The following is a 7,405-nucleotide window of genomic DNA, read 5'->3' on the forward strand; positions in this document are numbered from 1 at the left end:
CTGCCCACCTTTACATGAGGAAATGTTTTGTATTGTAGGGCAGCCAACCTTATCCGCAATCGTGAGAACAAAATTTTCTTTGGATTGGTTTTTTCTTTTCTAATTTTATTTTTCGCTTATTTTTTTCTATTTATAATATCAATTATCGAAACAACTTTTTCTTCCAAGGGTTTATTTATTTTTTTATTTAAATATCTGGAAAAATTACAATTTAATATCTCTGAACTCCTTTCAAATGATCAATTACCGTATAAAATAGAATATAATACGACTAAAATATCAATGCTTTATATTAGAAAATCATTAAATAAACTTTCACGTAGTATGAAAGTAATTGTTTTTAAAAATGAAATAAAATGAAAGTCGTAAAATTTTCAAATTGAAATGGTAATCAATTTATTGCGTCATTAACTAGAACGAAGCAAAGATGATTGCGTCATTAACTAGAATGTCAAAGTACGATGAATAAAAATATTTATATTTAATAATAGAGGACGACATTGTAACTTCCACGCGCCATTTAAAGCGGGTGAAATCGCAAGCTCCGATTGAGAGTCAGTTAAAGCACGCTTACCTATTCACAGAACTTTGTCTACAATCCAACGGTGAAGATTTTGTTTCTGTACGACATTTGGAAAAGCAACGGTGGGGGTTTGTTTGGTGAAAGTACGCGCATTTACTCATGCAACCGCCACACTGCCAGCCTTTTTTCAGAATAAAAATTGAATGAAAATTGTGGGAGGTAAAAAGCACTTTGCTATACTTCGTTATTTTTTAAAAATATTAAAATAATTACAGAATATCACGATATTTTTTTCTGTTACAAAAAATATAACCAAACACTCATCATAATGATCAATGTATATGTTGACGATATATATTCCAATAATACGGGAAATTGACCTACAGTCTCCATTCGTCGTTTTTTTTGTGTTCAGTCCCCGGGTATTTTTTTAGTACCACATATCCACATGAAGTGTAACACATTTTCACATGAAGTGTACCACAATTTGTATGACATAGTACCACAATTTTGTGAGTAGGGAGTGAACCCAAAGAAATGTTTTGATTGAGGATTTTTCACCAACTTTCCCCCAATAATATTCTCGACAAATAAAAAAATATATCAAATATACACTCTTTGTTTATCTTTCTGTTAAAATATTTTTTTCTATTATTTTAAGATGAAACTGTTAAAGTTGAAAAACCCAAATGTAGCTAGAAGCGTGTTTACTCATTTGCACTTTTGACTTGTAAGCCTTAGTATAAATATCAAGTTGTTGTACGGTCGTAAATATGTTCATTCATTCTTTCTGCTCAATGGAATTACATAGACTTCCCAAAATATTTCTTCATTCTTCTTCGTTCTTATCACTAAATCAAATGTTATAGTTGTTAGTTAAAAAAATCACATCCTTAGTGACGGATCAACATGAGAGGATGCACCGATGTAGATACAAATACACTTGGTTGTTAGGTCCAAAAATCCAAGAGAAGCTTTGGGGTCGTGCTTCATCGTTATTGTAATTGTCTCAACGATGTTCCTCTTTTACGACTTATTTAACGATCCTAATCAAACGACACAACTTCAACATCATACTACACAAAAATATTTATAAAAAAATCACTCATCTCAATAATAGCCAAATTCTTTCGCTCAAACAATAAATACAGGTACATTATTTATGTGGCTTTGGATGCTACAAAATTTCGTTTTTATTTTGGCAGTGGAAAGATGTACAGATCACCTGACCTTTTGAATGCGTTGTAGCTTCCTTAAATTAATAATCATTCGGTACATTGTCCACCACCCCAAAATGTAATATTAAATTTTTTACAACCAAATTAAATGTGGATTTTAGAAAAAAAAATAATTCTTTCGCCTCGATGGACAGAAGGCTATGTTTTCTGTGGTGTTTCCCTCCAATGTTTTATATGTCATTTAAGACTAATGTCATTTTAATTTCAAATATTTTACTATAGCTATCAAAACGTGATATTTAATTGAAAATATCGACCCAATACAATGGTACTAGAGACATTGATATATATGTCCCGTTGGAGAAGATTCCCGATTTTTTTTTCTTTTACGTAATTTTATTTGTCTTTTATTTAATTAGGGGTACATTGGTCATTTTCGTACCCGCCCTTCAAAGTCTAGGACCGGCTCTTACGAGTTACGACATAAAGTAATGGCTACATTCTTGAGCACTTGTGAATTTCTAAAATACATGTAAGGTACAAATTAGGGCCTTCAAATATAATTGACAATTACTCTACGAAACAACAATCAACTAAACCGAATCGAACCGAACAGAACCCCACCATTGCCAATAATTTATAGCTTCGATGAGCTTAATAAAATCAACTTTATTTTTTTATTGGCGCAAGGGAAAAAATATACACTTTTGACTTATTGTAATTTAATATTAATTAGTCTCTTTTCTTTGATCAGTTAACTCAAACACTTGACAGATTTTTGTTTTTTTTCTTAGAAAAGGTTTTGGAGTATGAAATATCAATTTATGCTGAATAGATTTTATACGTAAACAGCAAAATTGAAGCCTTATTAACGACGACGAATTAAGTAAATTAATTGATATTTTATTTTTAATTATCTATGTTAAATTAAAGCCGTTGATAGACCTATGAGTTGTATATTATAAGACTGTCTCACGAGTTTATATTAATGGGACGGGTTGATCCGACCCATATATGATATAAAAAATAATATTTTTTAAATAAAAGTAATATTTTCTATTAGTTAGATCGAGTTGAAGATTCATTTTATAAATTTGATTTGTGGCACGGTTTCATGATTTTTTTTGTGTCTAATAATTAGGTGTCCTTTTCATCGCCCATACTTTTTCATATGTGGCCCATAACTTTATTGGTTGGTGCCCAACAGCGAACCAAACCCGAGTATCAGTTTTTCACCCTGGCCTATACAAGAATCCGACTTGATTAGTTCTGGGTACGGGCGATTTACCCAATTAAAGAATATCTAATAAAAAAGTTTTTTTCAAAAAAAAAAACAGTTTTATTCCAAAAAAGAGAGAATGAAATAAAGTTTGGATGTGTAATTGTTTGAAAAAATGTGTTTAAAATCAATGTGCCGCCTACAGCCCTCACCATCGAGTCATTGACTATCACCGCGAAATAATGTGACAATTTGGTATAAAAGTACAGCCAATGTCGTGGCTAATTAATATGTTCACAATAATCGGATATTGGTTCAAATATGTAAGTGTCTAAGCTAAATTTATTTGTCTTATAAATCATTTAAAAAAATTCGTATTTTGTGATACGGATCTCTTATTTGGGTCATCCATAAAAAAGTATTACTTTTTATGCTAAGAATATTATTTTTTATTATGAATATCGGGAGGGTTGACTCGTCTCACATATAAAGATTTGTGAGATCGTCTCACAAGAGACCTACTCAAAATTATCCAAGCGATAGTCGGTAGATGGCTGCCCGTCTAACGTTTTTTAGAGCAATGAATACAATGTGGTGAAGGCTTTATATAAACTTAATATAATATAACCAAACAAACATCTCACGTGATTTGAACCCAATACTACTGGGATGTTGAGACCTCACCTTACCACCAGAGCAATGTATCCTTGGCAGATTTCAGAAGTAGGAATCCCGATTTTATAGTCAACTTCATACAATTATGTTGGACCTAATTATAAGCAAGAAAGAAAAATCAATGATCGGAGAAGTTTATGAGTTAACTAATTGGGCTGCTCTTGTTCTGTGTTGGCAGGTAAATCCTATTTGTACATATTGAATCTTCAACTGATTTTGAAGTATAAAGTTATTTTCATTCCGAGAATAATGTGATAAATCTTTAATTTAAAATATGACGATAAATCAAACTTATGATTAATTTTAAAAATACAAGTGCATAATAACTAATAGTTTTTTTTTTAACGTGGACAACACTTGACTCGTTTATGAGACGAAGAATGATACATAATAGAAGTATTAAAAATTATTGTATTTGGTTAAAATAATGATATATATGACACTAATCTTTTGTGAAACGTGAATCATAAATTCGAAAATCAAGAGTTGGTCTCATGTGAGACCGTCTCACGGATCTTAATCTGTGAGACGGGTCAACTCTACCCATATTCACTATAAAAAGTAATACTATTAGCATAAAAAGTAATACTTTTTCATGAATGACCCAAATAAGAGATCCGTCTCACAAATACTGACCCGTGAGACCGTCTCACACAAGTTTTTGTCGAAAATCAATTAGTGTCTTATCTTGCGTGCCGAGCGACCACAATTGAGTCTCCGTTCATTGTGCTGACTCTTACGCAAGACAGAATACAAAATGAAAAATAAATGTTAATCTCAATGAATAACAACAATACTTGATGCAAACCTTTGATTGGAAGGAGGCTTTCATGGGCTTTAATTGGGTGCTCTATTTAATGTTTGGCTACTAAACTGGAACTATTTATACTGACTGGAATATGTCCAAATGCTTGCAAACAATAGCGACACGGAAATTGAAAGTTAATTTTTTTTTTTTTGTTAGTTTGCGAAGCAGAAAGTCCATATTTGCTAGCTATGCAATAAGAATATTGTAATTTGTACATGCGTGTGTGGTTGTGTAGAAAATATAAGAGGAAATTGAGAGATTGCCGTGTCTGCCGCATCTCTCTCTTCCACTGGCTGTAAGGAAAAGGTTAATAATCTGTAGAGACCAGAGAGTGCAAAGGACTACGTCAAAGTTGTTCTTTCTAGTTGGTGAGTACACTTTTTTTCATGGTCTCATGAATGTAGTGGTTCTGCTATTTGATGAAATATGAGCTGACAATCTTCAAGATTCATTTGGCTTGGGTTTTTAGTTGAATCAGGGTTATAGTTTCCTCACTTGCAAAATAGGGAAATTTTTCTGCCTTTTTAAATGATGATCATCTTGAGTTAAACCATCATAACTACATGCCTCAGTTTTCTTACTTGATGCTAATGCATTTCAGATTCTTAAAATAGTACTTTGATCTTTCAGCATGAACGTCAATGGTAGGGAAGCCATGTTGTTCATTGGGATCAATGCTGCTACAAGGTATGAAATCATTAGCGCAACATCTTTTTTTGCTCAATTTTTTAATTTCCTCATCCTTTCTGTTTCAGTTGTCGTCAAGAGTTTTCAAATAAGGTGGGGCCAAATGAATTGCATACTTTGAAAAAGAAAAACAAACGTGCTGCAGGAAATTTCGTGGATACGCGTTTTTCACACTGACAGGAGGCTCTATAAATAGATATCCCCATTCATTCAGAAATCATCCCTTCTTCGAGTTTTCTCTCATCTTATAGCATTTGAGTGCTTAGTTCTATAATCTTTGTGAGGTGTTTATTCTCCTGTATTAAGAGAGTGTGTGTTTTCTTTGGAAACACAGTGAGTGAGTTGTACACCACAAAATATTATAGTGGAAATTCTTTTCATCTTACCCGTGTTTTTTACCCTAATAATTTTTAAGGGTTTTCCACGTAAATCTCGGTGTCCAGTTTATTCTTTATTTAAGGGTTTTATTATCTCAAATTACCGCAAGTGGGACCAACAAGTGCATCAGAGCCTTGATTTAAAATTTCTTAAAATTCTGAGTATGCTCTGTGGTTGCAGCCTAGACTGATCTTCCGCATCAGAAAAGATTTTTTTTAAAGATTTTTTTATTAAGGCGGGATAATTTTGTCCAGTCTACTGAAATTGTTGTAGACATAATGGCGGGTAGGTACGAGATAGCAAAATTCAACGGAAGCAATTTTATGCTGTGAAAAATAAAGATACAAGCTGTTTTAAGAAAGGAGAATTGCTTGGCGGCTATTGGAGATAGACCGGTGGAGATTACGAATGATGGAAAGTGAAATGAGATGAATGACAACGCTGTTGCCAATTTACACTTGGCTATAGCAGACGAAGTACTGTCAAGTATATCTGAGATAAAAACAACCAAGTTATCTGGGATACTCTGACAAAGATGTACGAGGTCAAGTCGCTACACAACATGATTTTCCTAAAGAGAAGGCTTTATACTCTTCGGATGGCGGAATCCTCATCGATGACCGACCATATCAACACACTAAATACTCTATTTGCCCAACTCACTTCCATGGGGCATAAAATAGGGGAAAATGAACGTACGGAGCTTCTGATTCATATGATCAACTTATCATCAACATAACCAACAATATTCTTATGAGCTTTCTAAGATTCGATGATGTCTTAACTGCGGTTCTCGGTGAAGAAAGCCGGCGCAAGAATAAGGAAGATAGGTTGGTAACATCGAAGCAGGCAGAGGCTTTACCGATGATAAGATGAAGATTTATGGACCGTGACTCCAGTGGGAGCCAAAGACGAGGTAGATCAAAGTCAAAAAGTAAGAAGAAAAATATTTACTGCTTCAAATGTGGCGGTAAAAGGCACTTCAAGAAAGAGTGTACGAGTATTGACAAAAGTTTTCAAGGAAATGTGGCCAGTACTTCAAGCAGTGGTGAAATATTATTCAGCGAAGCAGCAACAGTTGCAGACGGCAGGCACAAATTTTGTGACACATGGATTATGGATTCAGGAGCGACGTGGCACATGACGTCTCGGAGAGAATGGTTTGACCATTATGAACCAGTCTCAGGAAGATCTGTATTCATGAGAAATGATCATGTCTTGGAAATCGCTGGGGTCGGTACTATCAAAATTAAAATGTTTGATGGCACCATTTACACCATACATGAGGTACGACATGTGAAGGGACTGATGAAAAATCTTTTGTCCTTGGGGCAATTGGATGACATCGGGTGCAAAACTCGGATCGAGAACGGGATCATGAAAATTGTGAAAGACGCGCTTGTGGTTATGAAGGCGGAAAAGGTTGCTGCAAATCTGTATGTACTTTTGGGAGAAACACACAAAGAGGCAGAACTAGTTGTTGCATCAATTGGTTCAGGAGAAGAATTAACAGTGTTATGGCATAGAAAGTTCGGGCATATGTCAGAACGGGGGTTGAAAATTCTCTCAGAACGGAAGCTGCTGTCGGGACTTACAAAAGTGTCATTACCCTTTTGTGAGCACTGTGTTACCAGTAAACAACACAGATTAAAGTTTGGCACTTCTACTGCCAGGAGCAAAAGCATGTTGGAGCTGATTCATTCGGATGTTTGGCAAGCACCGGTTGTATCCCTAGGAGGAGCGAGATATTTTGTCTCGTTCGTTGATGATTTCTCTATGAGATGTTGGGTGTATCCAATCAAGAAGAAATCAGATGTTTTCCAGATATTCAAAGATTTCAAAGCGCGGGTTGAACTTGATTCTGAGAAGAAAATCAAGTGTCTGAGGACTGGCAATGGAGGAGAATATACCAGTGACGAGTTTGATGCATATTGTCA

Source organism: Primulina huaijiensis, chromosome 5, assembly GCF_012295235.1.
Source record: "Primulina huaijiensis isolate GDHJ02 chromosome 5, ASM1229523v2, whole genome shotgun sequence".
Classification (NCBI taxonomy): Eukaryota; Viridiplantae; Streptophyta; class Magnoliopsida; order Lamiales; family Gesneriaceae; genus Primulina; species Primulina huaijiensis.